Source organism: Hordeum vulgare, chromosome 6H, assembly GCF_904849725.1.
Source record: "Hordeum vulgare subsp. vulgare chromosome 6H, MorexV3_pseudomolecules_assembly, whole genome shotgun sequence".
Lineage (NCBI taxonomy): Eukaryota > Viridiplantae > Streptophyta > Magnoliopsida > Poales > Poaceae > Hordeum > Hordeum vulgare.
The window spans coordinates 340,269,017-340,296,580 of NC_058523.1; positions in this window are offsets into that span (position 1 = coordinate 340,269,017).

Genomic DNA, 27,564 nt, shown 5'->3' on the forward strand with positions numbered 1-27,564 from the left:
GTGCTATATCCATGGCTCACGCTCATGTATTGCGTGAGAGTTGAAAAAGTTTGAGAAAGTAAGAGTGCGAAAACAATTACTTGGCCAATACTGAGGTTGTGCATGATTTAAATTCGTTGTGTGGGGATGATGGAGCATAGCCAGACTATATGATTTTGTAGGGATAACTTTCTTTGGCCTTGTTATTTCAAAAGTTCATGATCACTTTGCTAGTTTGCTTGAAGTATTATTGTTTTCATGTCAATAGCAAACTATTATTTTGAATCTTACGGATCTGAACATTCATGGCACTAGAAAGAAGTTACAAAGGACAAATATGTTAGGTAGCATTCCACAAAAACAATGCAGTCTTTATCACTTCCATACTCGAGGACAAGCAGGAGTTAAGCTTGGGGATGCTTGATACGTCTCCAACGTATCTATAATATTTGATGGTTCCATGCTATTATCTAGTCAACTTTGGATGTTTTGTATGCATGAATATGCTATTTTATATCTTTGTGGGACTAACCTATTAACTCAGTGCCAAGTGCCAGTTCCTGTTTTTTCGTGTTTTTGACCTTTTTCAGAGGAGAATACTAAACGGAGTCCAAACGGAATAAAACCTGCGGAATGATTTTTTCCATAACAGAAGACATGCAGGAAACTTGAGAAACAAGGCAGGGGACCTCGGAGGAGGTCACAAGCCACCCAGGCCCGGTCTAGGGGGGGCGGGCCTAGCAGGCTTGTGGGCCCCCTGTGGCTCCCCTGCCCTACTTCTTCCGCCTATAAATTCTCCAAAAATCTGAAACCACGGGAGAGAGCCACGAAATACTTTTCCGCCGCCGCAAGCTTCTGTCTCCGCAAGATTCCATCTCGGGCACGTTCTGGTGCACTGTCGCACGGGGATTCGGATACGGAGGGCCTCTTCATCAGCACCATTGCCTCTCAGTTGATGTGTGAGTAGTTCACCACAGCCCTTCGGGTCAAAGCTAGTAGCTAGATGGTTTCTTCTCTCTCTTGGTTCTTCAATACAAAGTTCTCCATGATCTTCATGGAGATCTATCCGATGTAATCTTCTTTTGCGGTCTGTTTGTCGAGATCCGAAGAATTGTGGATTTATAATCAGATCATCTATGAATGTTATCTGAGTTTCCTCTGATCTCTTATATGCATGATTTCGTATCCTTGTAATTCTCTTTGAGTTGTGGGTTTCGTTTGGTCAACTTCATCTATAATTCTTGCAATGGGAGAAGTGCTTGGTTTTGGGTTCATACCGTGCGGTGTCGCCACCCAGTGACAAAAGGGGTAGCGAGGCACGCATTGTGTTGTTGCCATCAAGGGTAAAAAGATGGGGTTTATATCTATTGCATGAATTTATCCCTCTACATCATGTCATCTTGCTTAAGGCGTTACTCCGTTTGTTATGAACTTAATAGCGGTCGATGTGTGGAGTAATAGTAGTAGATGCAGAAAGTATCGGTCTACTTGTCTTGGACGTGATGCCTATATGTATGATTATTGCCTTAGATATCATCATTACTTTGCGTGGTTCTATCAATTGCTCGACAGTAATTCGTTCACCCACCGTAATACTTGCTTCTATGAGAGAAGCCTCTAGTGAACACTATGGCCCCCGGGTCTACTTCACATCATATTTTCAGCTCTACACTTTTACTTTGTTGCACTTTCCACCTTCAGATCTCACCTTGCAATCAATCGTGAAAGGGATTGACAACCCCTTTATAGCGTTGGGTGCAAGTTTGTTTGTTTTTGCGCAGGTACTTTGGAGACTTACCTTGATACTCCTACTGGATTGATACCTTGGTTCTCAAACTGAGGGAAATACTTACTGCTACCGTGCTGCAACACCGTCTCCTCTTCAAGGGAAAAACCAACGCAAGCTCAAGAGGTAGCATCTAGCGCTCGCGAGGCGGTGATGGGTGGCCAATATTTTCCATGCTAGATTTGTTATTCTCACGATGAGTGTTTATTCACTTCTCGTTGCACGAGAGTACGACAAAGGTATTAGGGATGCCTAGTCCCGAAATGAAAAAAAATGAATTTACTTTTTTTGTCAAATGATAAATTCCTTGGAAAGTGTTGGTATGGAGGGCACCCATGGATACAGACAAGCCATGGAAAGTGAAAGTAATGGTGGAAAAAGGAATAAACTTTATTTTTTGTTTGAGAACCGCCTATGATGTATCTAACATGGAAAGTGGGAGCTCTAAATGGTTTTCGTTGGTGGGAAAAGTAATGCCTCCCAAAATGTTTTTATCTCTCAATTTTCGCTTTGAGCTCTGACACCTCTAAAAATCCCTACTTCCCTCTGCGAAGGGCCTTTCTTTTACTTATTGAATTTTTATTTTGAATTTGAGTCTCCATCTTCTCTTATAAAGCACAAACTAAGGGGCACTATGATCGTATTTGAGCATTGGGTGTAGCTAATATTCGAGTGTGTTTCATGAATGCATCAATGATTGAGCATAATGGGCTAGGGATAACTTGCTTTAGTGTTGATATTTTAAAAGACATGGTTGCTTGTTGGTATGCTTGAGTATTAAAGTCTTCATGTCAAAACTAGACTATTGCTTTGAACCATATAAAAGTCCAAATGTCCATGCTATAAAGAAAACAAATGTGATGAACATGTTAGGCAGCATTCCACATCAAAAAAATTGTTTTTATCATTTACCTACTCAAGGACGAGAAGGAATTAAGCTTGGGGATGCTGATACATCTCCAACGTATCTATAATTTTTGATTGTTTCATGCTATTATATTATCATTCTTGGATGTTTTACAATCATTTTATAGTCATTTTATATTATTTTTTTGGTACTAACCTATTAACATAGTGCCCAGTGCCAGTTGTTGTTTTCTGCATGTTTTTTACATCGCATGAAATCAATACCAAATGGAGTGCAAACACAACGAAACTTTTTCTGGATTTTTTTGGGCTAGAAGACATCCAGTGGGCCAGGAACGCACCTGAGGGGTGCTCCGATGGGAGAACAACCCACCAGGGCACGCCTGGGGCCCAGGCGCGCCCCGATGGGTTGTGCCCTCTTCGTTGGCCTCCCGCAGCGCCTCTTTGCTCTATAAATACCCCCAATATTCCAGAAACCCTAGGAGGGGGACGAAAATCAATTCCAGCCGCCGCAGAGTCCGGAAACACCAAATCCAATATAGACACCTTCATGGAGGGGTTCATCATGTCCATTGGTGCCTCTCCGATGATGCGTGAGTAGTTCTTTGTAGACCTACGGGTCCGTATGATGTAAGTCTTTTTGCGGTGTGTTTGTTGGGATCCGATGAACTTTGAGTTTATGATCACATCTATGTTTTTATCCATGAAATTTATTTGAGTCTTCTTTGATCTCTTATATGCATGATTGATTATGGCCTCGTATTTCTACTCTGATATTTGGTTTTTTGGCCAACTTGATCTATTTATCTTGAAATGAGAAGTGGTGCTTTATGATGGGTTTGATCTTACGGTGCTTGATCCTAGTGACAGAAAGGGAAACGACACGTATGTATCGTTTCTATTAAGGATAACAAGATGGGGTCTATTTCTACATAAATAGATCTTGTCTACATCATGTCATCGTTCTTATTGCATTACTTCGTTTTTCTATGAACTTAATACACTAGATGCATGCTGGACAGCGCTCGATGTGTGAAGTAATAGTAGTAGATGCAGGTAGGAGTCGGTCTACTAATCTTAGACGTGATGCCTATATAATGATCATTGCCTGGATATCGTCATGATTATTTGAAGTTTTATCAATTTCCCAACAGTAACTGTTTTCCCACCGTTTGCTATATTTCTCGAGAGAAGCCACTAGTGAAATACCTTGCTACGGCCCCCCGGGTCTCTTTTCATCATATTTGCCTTTGCGATCTATTTTTCTTTGCTTTTATTTTCAGATATATTAAACCAAAAATACCTTGCTACAATTTATTTGTTCAACGGTCTATTTATCCTATCTACCACTTTTACCTCACGTTATTTGCCTATCTGGAAACGTCGTTCCCGAAAGGGATGGACAACCCCTTTAACACGTCGGGTTGCGAGTATTTGTTATTTGTGTGCAGGTGTTGTTTGCATGGTGTGAGGAGGTTCTCCTATTGGTTCAATAACCTTGGTCTCATCACTGAGGGTAATACCTACCGTCGCTATACTGTATCATCCCTTCCTCTTTGGGGAAATACCGACGTAGTTCTAGTGGACATCAACGCGACGTACCCCAATGACTAGAGGTCGTTCGTCGTGATCGTGGGTCTAGTGAGGTGGGTACATTCCTTTTGTTGTTTATCTTGTCCGTAGTCGGACCCTGCTTTCTGAATGATTTAAATAAATATCGTGTGGATCCTCTAACTTAAATTTGTGACAAGTGTAAGCCAAATCTTATTACTCATCCCTCTTGTATGTATTGCAATGTTTACTGTTCTTGCAAAACGCTTAGATGCGCCCTTTTTCCCCTTTTGACACCTTGCCCAAATAAGGAAAAACTCACAACTTGGACATTAAAGGTGGCAAGTGGTGAGCGGCGGCACCGATGAGGGCGAGTAGCGAGCGGCTCCTTGCAGGATCGATAGCGGGGGTGACGACACAATATAAGACCTTTTTTAATTTTCGATAGAATGCCAAGCAAAATAACTACATTTTTCATATTGTAGTTCATCCGAAAATATTTTTGAACTAAATGTATATGGAAATATTCTTGAATGAGATTTGAATACAAATTATGATATGTTGTATCAAATGAAATGAATAAAATATAGTGAATAGCATATATGCTGGAATGACTGAAGAAGTTCATTCCACCTTCAATTATGAAATGGTGTATCAATTGAAATTAATAAAGTTTGAATGTAACAGACAGAGCAGGGACAACATCAATATGTGTTGATCGAAGACAATGATGCCATACATGTTGAGCATATATGCACTCAAGCAAGTTGAGATCAATAATATCACTGTCATGCTTACAGAAAACAGATAAAAATCCAAACAAATGAAAATCTTGCAGTTCAATGGCACCCAACTATAGATTGGGGTGGTTCTCTCACAAAACATGGTTGGTTGTTTGGTGTTAAACATTGGGACGTTTTGGGAGAAGTGGCAAGATACTTGCCACAAGGCTCAATATCAAGTTGTACTCTTTGATTAGTAGTATCACACGATTTGTACAACCTAATGAAAAGAGTCCACACACAAAAAATGGGAAGAGTTTGAAAAAAGTCAGAAGAATATGATTCCACTTAAAATAAGATAGATTAACCTATCAATTGCACTTCCCATATCGAACAAACTAATTGTACATATTCGAAGCAATATGTTGAATTTTGGAAGTAAAGTAGAATGTGTTTAAATACTTACTTGCAAACAATGTCCACAGTGTTCCGAATATCTCAACATAATATGTATGGATCCTGATAAAAAATGATGACCAGGTCAGTTGTTTGTATAGTCCGAAGATATATGTGATGAAGAACCTTGAAATCACTTATTGAAAATACAGAGTTTTTAGTTACCTTCCGCCCTCCACTATATAAATAATTTCCATATTTTGAAAAAAGCACCTGATATTTGCATCATTGGTATCTTCTATCTATACAACAAAAGATAAGCAAGTAGTGTTGCTTCACAAATCTGTGTAACACCCCCAAGGTGGCCATGTAGAACATATAATGGCTCCATGTTACCCTCCGCATAAACAACTATTGTCTGTCTATACAAGCCAACTGCGAGCATCCCATTTTGAGGGGAGAACGAGATTGAATATATTATACCTATTGGAAACAAGGATATCCAAAAGCATTCACCGCTGTTTTAAGTCATGCGAACATGATAATAAATCACAGTCATCAATATTAGCCAAAACTTGAACTCAGAAGAACCTAACAAGATATCCACAATAAGCATTCATGCAGAATCTTTCAGTCTATGCATGAAACATGTATTCATGTTTATAAACTAATGATCCTAGACACAATTTATAGCCTTATTTTAATAGTGAGAGTCCTTCCGAAGTTCTAATGGAAAGTTATGTAGAAGAATAACATAAGAGGAACGACAAGGTCTTGGCACAAAGTTACCCTCTGTAAACTAATATAAGAGTGTTTATATTACTAAAACAGTGTTCTAAATGCTCTTATATTAGTTTACGGAGGGAGTACTTTGGGGTTTGATTATGCAAAAATAATAATGAAAATGAATACTATCTCAAAATTTCATTCATCAGTATTGTGGTAATAAACTGACATGTTAATCAGAGTTTTATCATGTAAAAAATCATTGGAAACTTAACAAGTCATGAACATTAACATTTGATTCATGCGATGGAAAGTATTTCTTTCTTTCTTGGTGAATCCTTAAACAGACAACCAAAGTTGCTTGCAGATTAAATAAACATTAGCGCATTTCTCTATTTGAAACCCCAACTGAAATCATATGTTATCTTGGAGCATAGTAACTACTAAGTAAACCAGTGGAACTTTCACTTACCAGTTGGTCTTTCCACCCCATTTCAGCAAAGAGTATTGCTCAAAATCTCTGCCAGGCTGATGAATATCAAACACTCTGATTGCCTTGTTTTATCCAGCAAAAAGGCTACATGCCACCATATCCATGTTGAGTACAACAGTAAAAAAAGTGCTTCAGTATGCCCGCAAACTTGCATGGTCATCACAATTTTAGAATTTTCCCCATTTTTAACATAAATGCAGATCACATGGTAGAGTGATTGCACATACTTGGATCCTGTGGAATTAAATGATATCGAAAGTGTGGCTGTTAACTCATCCATGGCATCATATGCCCTCTAAGTGCATCGAAGCTGCAGTTACTACATTGAACCATTAGAAATGGATCTTTCCTTATCCAAACACCAAACGCAACAAAGTTGCGTAAGCAGCCAATTCTACCTCGCCGATGGTGGCATCGCAGAGGTGTATCGAATGGTCATGACTGGTGCTAGCAAACACACATGTGGCTGGATCTACAAAAACAACACAACACCTTTGCATTCACCGAAGCTGCATAGCTTGCAATGAAACCCACACTGTGATATGGCAAAGGAAGCAATCTACTCACGGACACAGACATGTAGGGGTACCAAAAAAAGCCGTACACCGGCTCACCCTTGTTCACCTGGAGGTTTGCACCATTGGAGTCTGCAGTTAAAATTCATCAAAAGTTGAACACGCCAGAAATAACTGAACAATGACAGCCATTCAAGCAAACAAGGGCTACAAAACAGGAGGCGCACCTTGGCCTCCGACGACGGGCTATGCGGTGTGCTCCGCCGCAACACCGTACACGTTCTTCGTCTGGTCGAGAATGGAACGAGATATCCTACCAGAGTTAGTCTATTACATCGAGAGGGCGTAAGAAGGTATGGGAATAGTGAGAGGTGCATGTGTGTAAATTGAACATGCGGAGGGAGTTGTTGTCAGAGCTGGTGAGGAAGGAGGAGCCGTCGGGAAACCACTTGACGCCCTTGAGGAAGTTACCGGTGGAGGAGGAGCAGGGGCGGAACTGGTCGGTGACGTGGCACCGACGGTGCGGTGGGAGATCAAAGTGGAGCTCAGGCCAGGAGTAGGCCTCCGCCGCCACAACAGCAGCAATGGTGGCGTTTGATACGTCTCAAACGTATCTATAATTTTTTATGGTTTCATGATGTTATCTTGTCAACTTTGGATGTTTTATATACCTTTTATATCTTTTTTGGGACTAACTTATTAATTCAGTGCCAAGTGCCAGTTCATGTTTTTCTTTGTTTTTGACTCTTTTCAGATCTGATTTTGGAACGGAGTCCAAACGGAATAAAATCCCCGAAATGAATTTTTCTAGAACAGAAGAAGATCGGGGGACTTGAGGGCCAAGGCAGGAGGCCCACAGGGAGCCCACAAGCCCTGTAGCCGCGGCCAGGGGGGTCGCGGCTACCAGGCTTGTGCCCCCCTGGAGCTCCCCTGCGCTAGCTCTTTCGACTATATATTCCCTAACATCCCAAAAAAAATAGGGGCGTCCATGAAACCACTTTTCCGCCGCCGCAAGCTTCCGTTTTCGCGAGATCTCATCTGGAGACCCTTTCCGGTGCCCTACCAGAGGGTACTTTGGAGCTGGAGGGCTTCTACATCAACATCATTGCCTCTCCAATGACTCGTGAGTAGTCTACTTCAGACCTATGGGTCCGTAGTTAGTAGCTAGATGGCTTCTTCTCTCTCTTGGATCTTCAATACAAAGTTCTCCATGATCTTCATGGATATCTATCCGATGCAATCCTATTTGGCGGTGTGTTTGTCGAGATCCGATGAATTGTGGATTTGTGATCAGATTATCTATGAATTATATTTGAGTGTTTGCTACTTTCTTATATGCATGATTTGATATCCTTGTAAGTCTCTCCGAGTCTTGGGTTTTGTTTGGCCAACTAGATATATGATTCTTGCAATGGGAGAAGTGCTTGGTTTTGGGATCATACCGTTTGGTGACCTTTCCCAGTGACAGAAGGGGCAACAAGGCACGCATCGTGTTGTTGCCATCAAGGGTAACAAGATGGGCTCTCATCATAGATTTGAAATTGTCCATCTACATCATGTCATCTTGCTTAAGGCGTTACTCTGTTCTTATGAACTCAATACACTAGATGCATGTTGGATAGCGGTCGACGTGTGGAGTAATAGTAGTAGATGCAGAAAGTATCGGTCTACTTGTTTTGGACGTGATGCCTATATGTATGATCATTGCCATAGATACCGTCATGACTTTGCGCGGTTCTATCCATTGGTCGACAGTAATTCGTTCACCCACCGTCTACTTGCTTTCATGAGAGAAGCCACTAGTGAACACCACGGCCCCCGGGTCTACTCACAATTATCATCTCTGATTTTAGTTTTACTTTGCTTTGTTTACTTTTTGCTTTCAGTTCTCACTTTGCAAACAATCTATAAGGGATTGCCAACCACTTCATAGCGTTGGGTGCAAGCTCTTTGTGTTTGTGCAGGTACATGTGACTTGACGCGATCCTCCTACTGGATTGATACCTTGGTTCTCAAACGGAGGGAAATACTTACCGCCGTTGTGCTACATCACCCTTTCCTCTTCAAGGGAACACCAACGAAAGGCTCCAAGGCCGTGGGGGAATCCTTTGCATACTTGCCAAGGATATTCCTATAGGCGTAGCCAGCAGCAGAAGGATTTCTGGCGCCGTTGCCGGGGCGAGATCAAGTCAAGATATATCCAAGTAAGTGTCACAAACTCATCTCTTGCATTTACCTTTTTTGCGAGTTGCCTCTCGTTTTCCTCTCCCCCACTTCACATTTGCCTTTTTTGTTTGCCTTTTTTCCGTTTGCCTTTTTCGTTCGCCCTTTTCTCTCGTTTTCCTTTCCGTTGCTTGTGTGCTATGTGCCTTCAATATGCTTGCATCTTCGCTTGCTGAAAATCTAGTGATATGGATCCTCGTCCACTTGCTAATCTCTTTAAGAGATCCACTTATGTGGAACCAATTGCTAGTGAATTGAGTGCACTTGACTATCTTTATGGAGTTTTGCTTGAGATGCGTGAATCTGAAAATCGTGATGAAGAAAATTATGAAGTGATTCACGAGGGCTCCTTGAATGAAAAGCACGATTGCAATGGTTTCAGTATAAATCCTATTAGTGACAATCATGCTAAAAACATGCAAAACCCTAAGCTTGGGGATGCTAGTTTTGCTATGTCCACTACTTGTTGCAATGATCACGATTGGGGTAATGATTTTTCTTATGATCTTGAAAACTTGTTTAATCCTCATGATGATTGTGATATTTGCAATAATATTGAAAGTGGGATTGGAGAAGTCATGACTTTATTTTATGATAATCCCACTATTTTTTATGAGCGTCAACTTTGCATACATGTGGATCATGAAAAGAATATCCTTTGTGATAGCTATATTGTTGAATTTGATTATTATCCCACATGTAATTGCTATGAGAGAGGAAAATATTTTGGTAGAAACTTTCATGTTACCAAATTACCTCTCGTTATGTTGAGATTGCTATTGTCTCTTTCTTCTTCCTTGCATTTGGTAACTATTGGTTGTCTTGCCAATTTTTTTTCCTATAAAATGCCTATGCATAGGAAGTACGTTAGACTTAGATGTGATTTTCACATGCTTTATGATGCTCTCGTTGTGCTTCAACTCTTGTCTTTTGTGTGAGCATAATTGATGCCTAGCTAAGGGCGTTAAACAATAGCGCTTGTTGGGAGGCAACCCAACGAATCTATCCTTTTTATTTCTATTTTGTGTTTTCCACACTTTCATAATTCTGTTATGATTGTGTTTTTTGTGTTTCTTTTGCGTTTGTGCCAAGTGAAACCGTTATGATTAGCCTTGGAGATGATCGTTTGATCATGCTGGAAAAGACAGAAACTTTCTGCTCACGAAAAGAATTTTCATTTTTTTTTTCTGCGAGAGCTTTTGAGTTGATTCTTTCTGCTGCTAATTTCTACGAAAGTTCTTCATACTTTCGTAATTGTTCAGAATTTTTGAAGTACCAGAAGTATACGAAGGATACAGATTGCTACAGACTGGTTAGCTGTTAACAGATTCTGTTTTTGTTGAGTTGTTTGCTTATTTTGATGAAACTATGGATAGTATCGGGGGTATTAGCCATGGAAAATTGAAAATACAGTAACCCAACATCAACATAAGTAGAATTTAAGTTTTCTACAGTACCTAAGGAAGTGGTGATTTGCTTTCTTATACTAATGATATCACGAGTTTTTGTTTAAGTTTCGTGTTGTGAAGTTTTCAAGGTTTGGGTGAAGTTCTAATGGACAAAGAGATAAAGAGCGGCGAGAGCTCAAGCTTGGGGATGCCCAAGGCACCCCAAGTTGATTCAAGGATGCCGAAAAAGCCTAAGCTTAGGGATGCCTCGGGAAGGCATCCCCTCTTTCGTCTTCAATCCATCGGTAACGTTACTTGGGGCTATATTTTTATTTACCACATGTTATGTGTTTTGCTTGGAGCGTCTTGTATCGTAGGAGTCTTTTATTTTTGTTGTGTCACAATCTTCCTTGCTGCACACCTAGAGAGAGAGACATGCACTCACCGTGATTTTGTCGAGCTTCACTTATATCCTTTGGTTAGACAATTCAGCTCACATGTGTTTCACTTATATCTTTTGAGCTAGTTGATTTTGCTCTATGTCTTTCACTTCTATATTTTGGAGCACGGCAGTGCGTGGCGTGGTAGTTGATCTATGCTATGAAAGTAGTCTCAAAAGGGGTAGTTATCCAAAGGGATATGAAAACTTCCACCTTCATGTGCATTGAGTAGTTAGAGAAGTTTGATTCATCTCAATTAGTTTTGAGTTGTGGTTGTGGTAATATTAAAGTTATACTAGTAACGTGTTGTGGATCTAGAAATACTTGTGTTGAAGTTAGTGATTCCCGTAGCATGCACGTATGGTGAACCGCTATGTGATGAAGTCTGAGCATGATTAGTTTATTGATTGTCATCCTTTGTGTAGCGGTCGGGATCGTGCGATGGTTTATACCTACCAACCCTTCCCCTAGGAGTATGCGTTGAATGCTTTGTTTCGATTACTACTAAAACTTTCGCAACAAGTATATGAGTTCTTCATGACTAATGTTGAGTCCATGGTTTAGATGCACTTTCACCTTCCACCATCACTATCTTCTTTAGTGCCGTGCAACTTTTGCCGGTTCATAAAACCGACCATATAGCCTCCCTCAAAACAGCCACCATACCTACCTACTATGGCTTTTTCAAAGACATTATGAGATATATTGCCATGCAACTACCACCATGACATGTGCCACAGCTTCTACATTGCCATTGCATGATCATAATATAGCTAGCATGATGTTTCCATTGATGTCTATGCCATGCTAGATCATTGCCATGGTACACTACCGAAGGCATTCCATATAGAGTCATCATTGCTCTAAGTTTTGAGTTGTAAGTGTGATGATCATCATTGATGGAGCATTGTCACATGTGAGGAAATAAAAGAGGCCAGCGAAGGGCATTTACAAAAAGAGGCCAAAGATGCCCACAAAAATAAAAAAAAATAAAAAAAGAGGCCAAAGAGCCCACCAAAAAAATGAGAGAAAAAGAGAGAAGGGACAATGCTACTATCTTTCCACACTTGTGCTTATTAAGCACCATGATCTTCATGATTGAGAGTCTCTCGTTTTGTCACCACCATATAGCTAGTGGGAAATTTTCATTATATAACTTGGCTTGTATATTCCAATAATGGGCTTCCTCAAAATTGCCTTAGGTCTTCGTGAGCAAGCAAGTTGGATGCACACCCACCAGTTTTCTTTAAGAGCTTTCACATACTCTTAGCTCTAGTGCATCATTTGTGTGGCAATCCCTACTCATTCACATTGATATCTATTGATGAGCATGTCCATAGCTCATTCGTATGCCTAGTCAATGTGACCATCTTCTCCTTGTTTGCCTTGCAGCCTCCACCACACTCCATTCCACTTATAGTGCTAAAACCATGGCTCACACTCATGTACTGCGTGAGACTTGAAAAAGTTTGAGAAATTAAAGGTGTGAAAACAATTACGTGGCCAATACCGAGGTTGTGCATGATTTAAATTCGTTGTGCAAGGATGATAGAGCATAGCCAGACTATATGATTTTGTAGGGATAACTTTCTTTTGGCCTTGTTATTTTGAAAGTTCATGATTACCTTGCTAGTTTGCTTGAAGTATTATTGTCTCCACGTCAATAGCAAACTATTGTTTTGAATCTAACGGATCTGACATTCATGTCACATAAGAGGAGTTACAAAGGACATCTATGCTAGGTAGCATGAAAGCATCAAAAATTCATTCTTTATCACTTCCCTACTCGAGGACGAGCAGGAGTTAAGCTTGGGGATGCTTGATACGTCTCAAATGTATCTATAATGTTTTTATGGTTTCATGTTGTTATCTTGTCAACTTTGGATGTTTTTTATACCTTTTATATCTTTTTTGGGACTAACTTATTAATTCAGTGCCCAGTGCCAGTTCCTGCTTTTTCTGTGTTTTTGACTCTTTTCAGATCTGATTTTGGAACGGAGTCCAAATGGAATAAAATCCCCGAAATGAATTTTTCCAGAACAAAAGAAGATCGGGGGACTTGAGGGCCAAAGCAGGTAGCATGCTACCAGGCTTGTGGCCCCCCATGGAATAAAATCCCCGCAGCTACAAGGCTTGTGGCCCCCCTGGAGCTCCCCTGCCCTAGCTCTTTCGCCTATATATTCCCAAAAATCCCAAAAAAAATAGGGGCGTCCATGAAACCACTTTTCCGCCGCCGCAAGCTTTCGATTCCGCGAGATCTCATCTGGAGACCCTTCCCGGGGCCCTGCCGGAGGGGACTTTGGAGTTGGAGGGCTTCTACATCAACATCATTGCCTCTCCAATGACTCGTGAGTAGTCTACTTCAGACCTACGGGTCCGTAGTTAGTAGCTAGATGGCTTCTTCTCTCTCTTGGATCTTCATACAAAGTTCTCCATGATCTTCATGGAGATCTATCCGATGTAATCCTCTTTGGCGGTGTGTTTGGTCAAGATCCGATGAATTGTGGATTTGTGAGCAGATTATCTATGAGTTATATTTGAGTCTTTGCTGGATTTCTTATATGCATGATTTGATATCCTTGTAAGTCTCTCCGAGTCTTGGGTTTTGTTTGGCCAACTAGATCTATGATTCTTGCAATGGGGAGAAGTGCTTGGTTTTGGGTTCATACCGTGCGGTGACCTTTCCCAGTGACAGAAGGGGCAGCAAGGCACGCATCTTGTTGTTGCCATCAAGAGTAACAAGATGGGCTTTCATCATAGATTTGAGATTGTCCATCTACGTCATGTCATCTTGTTTAAGGAGTTACTCTGTTCTTATGAACTCAATACACTAGATGCATGCTGGATAGCGGTCGACGTGTGGAGCAATAGTAGTAGATGCAGAAAGTATCGGTCTACTTGTTTTGGACGTGAGGGCCTATATGTATGATCATTGCCATAGATAACGTCATGACTTTGCGCGGTTCTATCAATTGCTCAACAGTAATTTGTTCACCCACCGTCTACTTGCTTTCATGAGAGAAGCCACTAGTGAACACTAGGGCCCCCGGGTCTACTCACAATTATCATCTCCGCTTTTACTTTTTATAACATCCCAAAATTATAAATTTTGGAATGTTAATATAATTATTAGATTGATTGTTTGTTTGTTTTCTTGAGTGATAGAAACTTGTGTGAAATCTGAAACTTTTCAAAACTTTTGAATGAGAGGGAATAAAATGACTTTCCCCTTCTCCGGTGAATTCAAATTCAATCTTTTAAAAGCAAAGAGAGAAGATGACATGACTTCTTCAACTATAAAGAATTTGAACGGAGATATTTGCATTGAATTCTTTTGCATTTTCCATTCGTTTTTCTTCGTGCAAGAAATGTCGGGAAATACATTCTAGAGAGGAGGAACATAACCCTCGAACCCACGGGAATTTCGAAGGTTATTTGAACCCTCAAACTTAGAGGGTCATTTGAAAATTATTTGCAAAAGAAAATAAACCTTTTAGGCAATTTTGTGAAAATAATTTTTTCTAAAGTTTTTATTTTTGCCGTGGAAAAATGCCCATCATCTATATTTTATTTTTCTGATAATTTTAGTATATAGAATGTGTTTATTTCAAATTGATTTGATTTCCTTTTTATCATTTTAGTTTCCTAGCTTTAAAAATAGGAAAGGAAATCACTTTATTAGGAAATACCTGCTGGCCCATTAAGACTTTCCTTTCACTGGCCCATGAAGATCATCTTCTTCCTCCTCTCTCCCTCACAGTCACAGGAAGCTTTCCTTCCACGGAGAGGGAGATCCCCACCTCCGGGATTTGCGAAGCACATTCCTTCCCAGCGCCTCCCGTCGCCTCTATAAGAACCCCCTGCACCTCCTCGTTCCATTCCCGTTGAAAACTCCCCCCTCTCCTCACCTCTAACTCGCGCCCCACCTCGCCGGAGTCGTCACCGGAAACTCGCCAGAGAAACTCCCCACGTCGGCCCCCCCTCCACCACTCCTCCCTGCTGAGCCCCCAAGAAACTCCACCACGCCACCCTCCACCACTTCGGCCCCCTGCAACCCCACCTCGCTGCACCCCTCCACCTCGCTGCTCACCTCCACCTCGCTGCTCCTCCCATAGCCAGCAGTTCCTCCACCTCGCCCCACCCTGCAGCCCCCCCCCTCCACCTCGCCTCCTCCCCTCCCAGGAGCGCCCCACACCCTTCGGCCCCCCCTCCGCCGATCCCCTCCCCACCGACGACCCACCCCACCTCCTTCCCACCTCAGCCACCATAGCCAGCCACGGGAGCAGCTCCAGCCACAGTAAGGACTCCCTCCTCTCTCTGTTGTTTTTTTGTTTTGTTTTGTTAGCCCTTAGATCCATATCCTACGGGTTAGATTAGTTCTTAGGATACCTCTTCCGTTAGATTAGGAAAACCGTGCTGGTTTTTTTTCACTTAACACGGTTAACCAGTAGTTTTGTTAGCCCTCGGCCGTTTGCTCCTAACCTTGCAACAAACGCCCCCCACAGCCTATCACAGCGCGCCACGTATACCCCCTGTTAGTTAGCTAGTTAGTTTCTTTTTTCTGTCTAATTGCAAAAACAGAAAGTTTCTGTTTTGTTTTGGCCATAGCTTTTGATCCCGAAGTCCAATAGAGTTGATTCTTTTTCCAGTAGCTCACAAATTTCCTGTAGTTTTTAAAAACATATAATGTGTCTATGTTTGAAATTTTCAAATATAAGTTAGATCAGATTTAGTTTAAACCTTGTTTTGCTTATTCCAGGAGTTGAAAAATAGCTTTTAATTTGATTCTTTTTTCTACTGATCACTAGTGATTTGTTTGAGTATTTTAGCTCACTGTTTCATGTGAAACAATTTCTGTTTCAGCCCTTTTAGGATTTCGGCTAATTCCTTTTCTATTTTTGTTTTAAAATATTTTCTTTATTATTTCAGAAAGATTATTGTTTTGTTTATGTTAGTTAAACAGTAGTTTTGCAACAAGCTTTTTATTTTTATTTGTTTTCATGAAATCAATTCTAGTTCCTTAGTAACTCGCAATTAGTTTCCGCACTGTTTCAAATCCCGTTTGGGAATACTTTCAAAAGGTTTTGTGAAAATACTTTATTTTATCTTAGTTAAACTTATATCTTAGCTCCTTGTTTTTATTTTCTATTAGACAAAAACTATTTAGTGTTTGACGTAGTAGAAGACTCCCTAGTCTTATTTGAAGTTTCTTTCGGTTTCTTATTCGCTCTCTCTTTTGTTTTGATTGCTAGAATGATTGCTAGAATGATTGCTAGTATGAGTGCTTATGTGAATGATATGATTGTTATATAGATTTCATTGGAGAGTGACGAGTAGTCTATCAAGTTATTTCTCGAGAAATTCTTCTTCATCAACATCGCCAGGAAAGTCACTTTGATCATACTATCACCTATGTTTTATGCATCGTAGTTCTACCATCCTATCCCCAATTGCATGCTGCTTAGGTACTTGGAAATTTTAGTATAGATTGTAGTATCATGTGGTAGGCACACAACAACCCCGATACTTGGCCCGGGACGACAAATTTCATATTGCTATGCTTGAGTAGACGGGATTTTGGTTGAGTGCATAACACGAGTGATGCGAGGTTGATTAAATAATCAAGACCGGCTAAGATAAGATTTTCAAGACCTCGGACGCAAAGCAACTCTGGGTGAAGGACGGTTGATCGGCTCCCTGGAGAACCCAGTGGATGCCCGGGATGCTGGGGACGGCCATGACATCCTGCGGAAAGCTTCACCCAGGCTCAAAGAGACGGACGGATATTTTCAAGACCCAAGGCTTACCTGCACAGCCACAAGTCATTATGGGCTCTTGCTTGGTTGGACAACGCGGCGACTCTGGACAGGCGGAACCATCTCGTTAACAAGAAACAACGTAGTAACATTTTTATTTTTAACCCTCTCTTGAGTTAGGAGAAAATTTGCTTTACGCTAAAACTTACAACACCACCTGCCATATATGCATATAGGATAGATGATTACTTTTCACCCCTCTGATATGTGACTTGCCGGCATATTCAATATGCTGACCTACATGGCTGCAACGTCTTATCTTGCAGATATTTTTCTTCGACGAGTAAGAGTACGATTCAGGGTTACGGTATACACTCAACTTACCGTTGGTGTTTATTGGGACTCCACTCCCTTGACCGCTTCCGCTGAGATATTTAAGGTATATGTCAGTTTTACGCTATTTACATGTGATTGCACTTTGATATATACATTGATGTAATGTGTGTGCCAGCATACAGATCCAGGGATGGCACAGAAACACAGAGGCTTGACTCGTTTTGAGTCGGGTCGCTACAGAAATGGTATCAGAACACATGTTGACTGTAGGACGTGACCCTAGAAACTGGAATTTCTTAGGATAGGATCTCTCAAAAATCTTATTTTCGGAAACACCTTTCACTTCTCATCTCTTCTGATTTCATCAAATGTTCTCTCTCACCTCAAATAGTTATACAATCCCCTTACCCCTTTGCCCTCATGAAGAATCAATGGAGTTCTACTTCAAAGTAAAGAGGAGTTCATCATGCAATTGAAGCTACACCAACAGTAGACTTTCAAGACCCGAAGAACTCGAAGACCCTGAAGTGTCAGAATAATTATATGACCATTAGAAGACCAAACCCCTTTTATGTACTCACGTTAGATACGATGATTTGTGAGCCGTCATTGGTGTGTGTTTTTTCGACAGCCACAAATAAAACCTATTCTCAAAAATATTGTTTGTATTGTGTGTACCTCCCTCCCTCTATTACCCGTCTCATCCCCAAAACCTTAACCCTACCAGATGGAGTATGAAGCTGGACTTGTAGTCTCTGGACCAATGACCCAGCTGGAGGCTGATATATGGATTCAAACCATGGAGAACCACTTTGGGAGAAACTTGATCTCAAGGAAGTATGAAGTGGAACACGCTCTCCAGTACTTTACCCAAAGTGCTGCTATCTGGTGGAAAATGCACCATGCCATACAAGGATTTAGTGGAGCGGAAACTTGGGACGAATTCAAGAAGACTCTGTTAAGATCCCGTATCATTTGGAAGTGCTATGATAATCCAAAGGAGAAGACTTGTGCATGCAAGATCTGTGGAGAAATAGGACACACCCAGGAAGAACACACGGATGGATGCACTCATTGTGAAGAAAATCACCCAGCTGAGGAGTGCCCAAGCAGTCAGGTGACTTGCTTCTTGTGTGAAGGAACCACCCACTACCCCGCCCAGTGTCATATTTACCCCAAGGTGCAACAAGTTGTCAAGCAGAAGAAAGATGCAGTGAAGGAAACCCTCACGAAGAAGATTCTAGAAGAACCGGTGATGAACGAAAATATTGAAGACCCTGATCGACAAGGTCTGACCAGATTTTTCTCCAATGCATGCTACTCATGTGGAGAAGAAGGACATTATTGACAATACTGCACGAAGAGAAGCCAAGAGTATCTCGGAAACTTCCCGACGGAAGAAGTGGAGTTTGATCCATTTGAAATAGAAGAACTGGCCAAAATAAAGGAGTCTGGAAAGACGAACTAGTACCCTCGGACAAACCAAATCTCTGCAGACATAGACCTGAGTCATGTCAGATGTTACAAGTGTATGAAATTTGGCCACCACAAATACATGTGCTCAGGAAGGAAGCCGGGAATCCAAGGAGCAAAAGCAGAAGCTAGGAAGCCTCGGGACTTGTCAGAAATCATTTGCTTTTGTTGCAAGGAAGCAGGACATTTTGCCAGCGATTGTCCACAAAGGAAGAAAGCTAGAATGGAGTAGTTAAGCTTTGACCATGGCAATAAGTGTAATCCGAAGCACTCTTGTTTTTCATGAGATCATGGAGTGAAATTTTTGTAACAGAAGTCCCTGAGATTGTAATAACATCATGAATAAATGGAATTTATTGTCCCATGATTGTCTATGTTGAAACTATATGCGTTGTTTCTCTTCGAACAAAGATCTCTGAACAATTATGAGGATATGAGAAAATATGGTCTATGCAGGCATGAGTATAATTCATTTAAGTGTGGTACTAATCGGTAAACCCACATGATCCATTGAGTAGGAGTGTACCATGATTACCAAGGAAACACACACATTCCTCTGAGTACCTATTTACTGACACCTGCAGATGACAACTCTCTACGAGTCATTCCTCAAGGGCCCAGAAACGATCATGACCCTGACCAGTGACCATGATTACCCGAAAATCCTAAAGGACATGATGAAGCACATTCACCTTGAAGGAGATGCAGTCTACAAAGGCTACCCATTCATGGAGAATGGAGTGGAACTTTGGTACGTGGAAGTACACCTCCACCATGTGAAAGGAGTTTGTCCAAAGACTATGGGGCAATACTTTTTCATTTCACGTGTACCACGAGCAACCTTCTTTGATGCTGTTCGTGAAGCTGCCATGGAAGCCATACGTCAGATTGGAGAAATACTTGAAGCAAGACTCCGTCATACCCAGGAATACCTGAGTGAAGTACGTGCGGAGATGATGGAGATGAAGCTCATGACCACCATGATGAAGCAAAAGATGGATGATTTCAAGGAGCACCTCGGAAAGTTCGAGTGGAACTAAGTACCTCCAAGAGAGGCAGATGAATAAAGTTGGCAGAAATGCTCGACCATACCGAACCATGTGGATGGCAGCATGTGTAAAAGAGTACTTTTGAATTGGAGTTTTTGAGGATAAAATTAAGGATGTAATAAAGGATTGATTATGAAATGAATATGATTTATGGAAGAAGCTATGATGGATCAGCAAACGTTTTCTTAGGAGCATACGAAAACCTGAGAGTTGTGAAGTTACGATAGTCGTTTGTTCAGCTTGCAGAATCATTGGATTTATCCGGACTTCGTTCGTGGACAAGAGAACTATGCAACGCTTGTGAGGATGCCCAAGTGTTAGAATACGAGATTCACTAAGCCTTATACAAGGTAATGATTTCAGTGCGACATGGCTTGGCCACCATGACGACGTACTATTATCATTCTCTTGCTATTCGGAATGGTACATCTGAGAGACTTACCCATAGTGAGAGACGACATTATTTGAAGTTTTTGTTTAAGCCTTAGAATGGTATAATGAAAGCCCATGTACATGGCACTTGTTGTCACACGTAGGAAATTTTACGGTGAGGATGAAACCAAGACCCCTCTCTCTGCAGGATAACCACAAATGGTAGACCACCATGAGAACCATCGATATGTTATTTAGAATTGACCACGAGACTGTCAGTTAAGAAGACCCAGTGACGGAAGAAGCTTATATCAACAGAAGATATGAAGACTGTGCGATGTCAGTTGCCAAAACCCCAGAGGATCGTTAAAGCAATTTGAGGGACCAATATCTCTCATTTTAAGTGTGGTAGCATCCCACCTTGCCGGAGATTGGAATTGTTAGAAGACCCCCAAACCCTAACCTTTCTTTCTAGCCTCTTCGAATCTCGAGGACGAGATTCATTTTAAGTGTGGTAGTTTGTAACATCCCAAAATTATAAATTTTGGAATGTTAATATAATTATTAGATTGATTGTTTGTTTGTTTGCTTGAGTGATTGAAACTTGTGTGAAATCTGAAACTTTTCAAAACTTTTGAATGAGAGGGAATAAAATGACTTTCCCCTTCTCCGGTGAATTCAAATTCAATCTTTTAATAGCAAAGAGAGAAGATGACATGACTTCTTCAACTATAAAGAATTTGAACGGAGATATTTGCATTGAATCCTTTTGCATTTTCCATTCGCTTTTCTTCGTGCAAGAAATGCCGGGAAATACATTCTAGAGAGGAGGAACATGACCCTCGAACCCACGGGCATTTCGAAGGTTATTTGAACCCTCAAACTTAGAGGGTCATTTGAAAATTATTTGCAAAAGAAAATAAACCTTTTAGGCAATTTTGTGAAAATAATTTTTTCTGAAGTTTTTATTTTTGCCGTGGAAAAATGCCCATCATCTATATTTTATTTTTCTGATAGTTTAATATATAGAATTCTTTATTCCGAATTGATTTGATTTCCTTTTTATCGTTTTAGTTTCCTAGTTTTAAAAATAGGAAAGGAAATCACTTTATTAGGAAATACCTGCTGGCCCATTAAGACTTTCCTTTCACTGGCCCAAGAAGATCATCTTCTTCCTCCTCTCTCCCTCACGTCACAGGAAGCTTTCCTTCCATGGAGAAGGAGATCCCCACCTCCGGGATTCGCGAAGCACATTCCTTCCCAGCGCCTCCCGTCGCCTCTATAAGAACCCCCTGCACCTCCTCGTTCCATTCCCGTTGAAAACTCCCCCTCTCCTCGCCTCTAACTCGCGCCCCACCTCGCCGGAGTCATCACTGGAAACTCGCCAGAGAACTCCCCACGTCGGCCCCCCTCCACCACTCCTCCCTGCCGAGCCCCCAGGAAACTCCACCACGCCACCCTCCACCACATCGCCCCCCCTGCAGCCCCACCTCGCTGCACCCCTCCACCTCGCAGCTCACCTCCACCTCGCTGCTCCTCCCATAGCCAGCAGTTCCTCCACCTCGCCCCCCTGCAGCCCCCCCTCCACCTCGCTTCCCTCCCCTCCCAGGAGCACCCCACCCCTTCGCCCCCCCCTCCGTCGGATCCCCTCCCCACCGGCGACCCCACCCCACCTCCTTCCCACCTCGGCCACCATAGCCAGCCACGGAAGCAGCTCCAGCCACGGTAAGGACTCCCTCCTCTCTCTGTTGTTTTTTCTTTTGTTTTGTTAGCCCTTAGATCCATATCCTACGGGTTAGATTAGTTCTTAGGATACCTCTTCGGTTAGATTAGAAAAACCGTGCTGGTTTTTTTCACTTAACACGGTTAACCAGTAGTTTTGTTAGCTCTCGGCCGATTGCTCCTAACCTTGCAAAAAACGCCCCCGCGGCCTATCACAGCGCGCCACGTATACCCCCTGTTAGTTAGCTAGTTAGTTTCTTTTTTCTGTCTAATTGCAAAAACAGAAGAGTTTCTATTTTGTTTTGGCCATAGCTTTTGATCCCGAAGTCCAATAGAGTTGATTATTTTCCCAGTAGCTCACAAATTTCCTGTAGTTTTGAAAAACATCTAATTTGTCTATGTTTGAAATTTTGAAATATAAGTTAGATCAGATTTAGTTTAAACCTTGTTTTGGTTATTCCAGGAGTTTAAAATATCTTTTAATTTGATTCTTTTTGCTACTGATCACTGGTGATCTTATTTATCAGTGGTAAAAATTTCAGATTTGTTTGAGAATTTTAGCTCACTGTTTCATGTGAAACAATTTCTCTCTCAGCTCTTTTAGGATTTCGGCTAATTCCTTTTCTATTTTTGTTTTAAAATATTTTCTTTATTATTTCAGAAAGATTATTGTTTTGTTTATGTTAGTTAAACAGTAGTTTTGCAACAAGTTTTTATTTTATTTTTATTTGTTTTCATGAAATCAATTCTAGTTCCTTAGTAACTTGCAATTGGTTTCCGCACTGTTTCAAATCCCGTTTGGGAATACTTTCAAAAGGTTTTGTGAAAAATACTTTATTTTATCTTAGTTAAACTTATATCTTAGGTCCTTGTTTTTATTTTCTGTTAGACAAAAACTATTTAGTGTTTGACGTAGTAGAAGACTCCCTAGTCTTATTTGAAGTTTCTTTCGGTTTCTTATTCGCTCTCTCTTTTGTTTTGATTGCTAGAATGATTGCTAGTATGAGTGCTTATGTGAATGATATGTTTGTTATATAGATTTCATTGGAGAGTGACGAGTAGTCTATCAAGTTATTTCTCGAGAAATTCTTCTTCGTCAACATCACCAGGCAAGTCACTTTGATCATACTATCACCTATGTATGCATCGTAGTTCTACCATCCTATCCCCAATTGCATGTTGCTTAGGTACTTGGAAATTTTAGTATAGATTGTAGTATCATGTGGTAGGCACACAACAACCCCGATACTTGGCCCGGGACGACAAATTTCATATTGCTATGCTTGAGTAGACGGGATTTCGGTTGAGTGCATAACACGAGTGATGCGAGGTTGATTAAATAATCAAGACCGACTAAGATAAGATTTTCAAGACCTCGGACGCAAAGCAACTCTGGGTGAAGGACGGTTGATCGGCTCCCTGGAGAACCCAGTGGATGCCCGGGATGCTGGGGACGGCCATGACATCCTGCGGAAAGCTTCACCCAGGCTCAAAGAGACGGACGGATATTTTCAAGACCCAAGACTTACCTGCACAGCCACAAGTCATTATGGGCTCTGGCTTGGTTGGACAACGCGGCGACTCTGGACAGGCGGTGCTAGCAGATGTAGAAGAACGGTAGGAATGGATGGGCACCGACAGGGATTCAAAGGGACCCGTTGAAAGACCATGTTTTGATCATCCGGTCTTCAAACACCCTGAAGTGTGAGGACATACACGGAGGCGATCAAATCTTGTGGGGAACGTGTGCAAAACTCTGCAGAGTACTCAAACCTAATCGATTAGCCATGTCCACGGTCATGGACAACTTGAGCCAAAGGAACTGAAGTTATCTGGATTTCTCAACACCATTAAATATATTTGATGAGGGTAATTATTGACAACTCGGGTACGAGAATTGGTTGGCGGAACCATCTCGTTAACAACAAACAACGTAGTAACATTTTTCTTTTTAACCCTCTCTTGAGTTAGGAGAAAATTTGCTTTACGCTAAAACTTACAACACCACCTGCCATATATGCATATAGGATAGATGATTACTTTTCACCCCTCTGATATGTGACTTGCCGGCATATTCAATATTCTAACCTACATGGCTGCAACGTCTTATGTTGTAGATATTTTTCTTCGACGCATAAGAGTACGATTCAGGGTTACGGTCTACACTCAACTTGCCGTTGGTGTTTATTGGGACTCCACTCCCTTGACCGCTTCCGCTGAGATATTTAAGGTATATGTTAGTTTTATGCAATTTACATGTGATTGCACTTTGATATATACATTGATGTACTGTGTGTGCTAGCATACTGATCCAGGGATGGCACAAAAACACAGAGGCTTGACTCGTTTTGAGTCGGGTCACTACACTTTTACTTTGCTTTGTTTACTTTTTGCTTTCGGTTCTCACTTTGCAAACAATCTATAAGGGATTGACAACCCGTTCATAGCGTTGGGTGCAAGCTCTTTGTGATTGTGCAGGTACTTGTGACTTGACGCAATCCTCCTACTGGATTGATACCTTTGTTCTTAAACTGAGGAAATACTTACCGCCGCTTTGCTACATCACCCTTTCTTCTTCAAGGGAACACCAATGCAAGGCTCCAAGGCCGCGGGGGAATCTTTTGCATACTTGCCAAGGAAATCCCTATAGGCGTAGCCAGCAGCAGCATCCTCCTCCGCTGTGGGAGCACAGACTCCCGCCTCCTCCGCTCCGTTCGGTGTCGCATCCATGAACTCAGCGGCGACCGGGGCGGCCGCTTGTTCCTCCACCGCTTCTTCCATCGCTGGAGCTCTCCGCTCTCCACTCTCTCTCCTCGCCGGCAAAGGGACCGCACTGTCTGGTCGGGCTTGGGTTTTCTCGAGGGTTTGGGGGGCGGGCGTACAGACGCAACAACAGATGGGGGCGGCCATGCGCCACAAGGGAGATGAGGGGGAGGGCCGGTGGCGAGTAACAGAGGAGAAGATGATGGTCCGGCCGATGGCAGGTGTGCGATACAGGCGCCATAGGCAATGTGGAAAGCACATCGGCGACAGAGGGAAGGGAGGGTCGATGGTCGAGGATGTGTGTGAGATGAGAAACGGATGGGCAGGCCGACAACACAAGTGCGGCATCGCAAAATCCGGATTGTCGATAGATGGGAGCAGTGCTGTGCAGCGGTGGGAGGTATAACTTTCGCGATGGGCGACCGCAGAAGGCACGCACTGGGTGGTTCTCTCACAAAAGATCGAATAGTAGATTAGTGGGAGGCTTGTGTGATCAACGGGGTGGTTCTCTCACAAAACATGGTTGGTGGTTTGATGTTAAACATTGGGACATTTTGGGCCATTAGATCATGTGAATAGATGGTCGATATTGTTTCTATTTTACACCATTCATGCTTTTATAGGGGTAGGAGATTACATGCAGGCGGCGAGTCTAGTCCAGCCGGAGGTGGCGGCAGCGACGGTGAGGCTAGTCCAGCCGGTGGTGACAGCCACGGCGAGGCTATTCCAGCTAGCGACGACAGCGACAATGAGGCTAGTCCAAGCACCGACGGTGGCTCACTTGAGCGTCTTTCCCTGCCATGCGTGTGTGAAGCAAACAGAGTGAAAGGAGTACACGAGTTAGGGTTAGCATTGGGCTTGTACCGGGTTGGCAGTATCCCAGCCGTATTGTGGACAGTGAACAATGCTCATTGTTGCATTTTACCTTTTTTAATCGAAAACCATGATACTCTGATGATACCCGTATCGAGGCCGTATCAGCCATATCGGTGTACCGGCAACGTACATGACGATGATGCATATGTTTTGCATGTATGAGTGCTTCGTAGCCCACCTTAGTGCATCTTCAACACCCACAAAATTCCTCGACGCTCCATCCATGGACACAGGTTCAGTCCGCTGATATGGATGTGGGAGGCCGTCATTCAAAGTTGCCTTGTGTATGTTCATTAGAAAAGAGCAATTTCAAATTTAAATTTACTCTAATCCACACAACGCGCAAGATCACACTTGAGCGAGATCACATATCCGATCACAACCAAAAAGAGACAAGTATTGAGCTTCTTGATCCACCTCTTCGATCATGATCCACCTCTCTTCAAGCTTGAGCTTCTTGTTCCTCACCTCCATCAACACTTTGAACATCTCCTCCTTTCTCTCCTCCGTGAGGTTCGAGCGCTTCATGCATGACTCCTCCTTCTTCGCCAAGATGTCCTCATACATGTCCGCCAGCTTGGTCGTCACACCTTCTTGTTTCACCCTCCGCTCCTCTCACTCTTCCCCATAAATTTCTTCTAACCTTCTTCAGTCGTTCTTGAGTTGGGTCGGTAGGGTCACCAGTTTCTTCAACGTTGGATTGGGGGCGCCCTTATACTACAACCAACAATGCATGATGGTGAAGCTTTACTTCTCCAACTTCTTATACACCAAATAAGCACGAGAATGCTACAAAACAATGCATATCCGAGTAGTGAGCAGCAAAACAGATGCATGTCCTACTACTGAGCAACAAAACTAAACCTATTTGGATAGTGAGCAACAAAAGAATGCATGTTCAGCTAGTGAGCAACAAAATAATGCATGTATGGCTAGTGATCAACTTACTTGCTCGGTGATTTGTGCACCGCTATGCCATCGTGCAATGAGATGATTCAAGTCCTCGCAATACTTGGACACGACCTATTGGATAGTGTGCCATCAATTATTGAGGGACATTCATTCATTCAAGGTTGCAGATGAACCCATAATAGTACGACACAAAATGCTTGTGTTCACGGAACCATACATGAATGTTGTTCCAAAAGGTTGTGCCCTTTTGCTCCAAGCCATAGAGAGGATCAAGGCTAGTAGCCAATCATGCATCACACAATAGCTTGCCCCTCGCATGTTGAAGCTTTCTCCTCTTCCTTTATTCTTCGAATCACCCCTCCCCCGCTCTAGGCATTGTAGTGAACAGTGTGCGGGTACCCATCTGCTCCCCGGCCTCTTGATATGTCTCCAATGTATCTATAATTTTTTATTGTACCATGTTATAACATTATCAATCTTGGATGCTCTATATGCAACAATATGCTATTTTATATCATTTTTAGGACGATCCTATTAACGAAGTGCCTAATGCGAGTTCCTGGTTTTTTGCGTGTTTTAGATTTTTTTTAGAAAATCAACACCAAATAGAGTCCAAACACGATGAAACTTTTTGGTGATTTTTTATGGACCGAAAGAGACCCTAGAAGATTTAGGAGGAGGCCGGAATAGGGAGTGACAAGCCTGGACGACACACCTTAGGGGGTAGGGTGTGCCCCCCCTCCCCCGAGCTCATGGGCCCCTCGCATGTCCTCCTAACCTAATTCCACTTCTATATATCCCAAAATATTCTGAAACCAACATAATGTTGGGGAACAAAGCATGGAAAACAAAAAAAGTCCTTTAAGCACCTAAGATCTATCTATGGAGATGCGTAGCAACGAGAGGGAGAGTGTGTATACATACCCTCGTAGACTATTAAGCGAAAGCGTATATTACGCAGTTGATGTAGTCGTACTCTTCATGATCCAATGCAATCCAATTTGATCCAACACCGAACGGACGATATCTCCATGTTCAGCACACATGCGGCTCGGTGATGTCTCCGCCTCCTTGATCCAGCAAGCGAGCATAGAGAAGTAGATGGGATCTCCACCAGCACGACGATATGGTGGAGATAGTGGTGGATCTGTGCTAGCAGGGCTTTGTGATACTTGTGATCTACGTTGGGTTCTCCGTGAATAGGAACGGGTTATCGTAG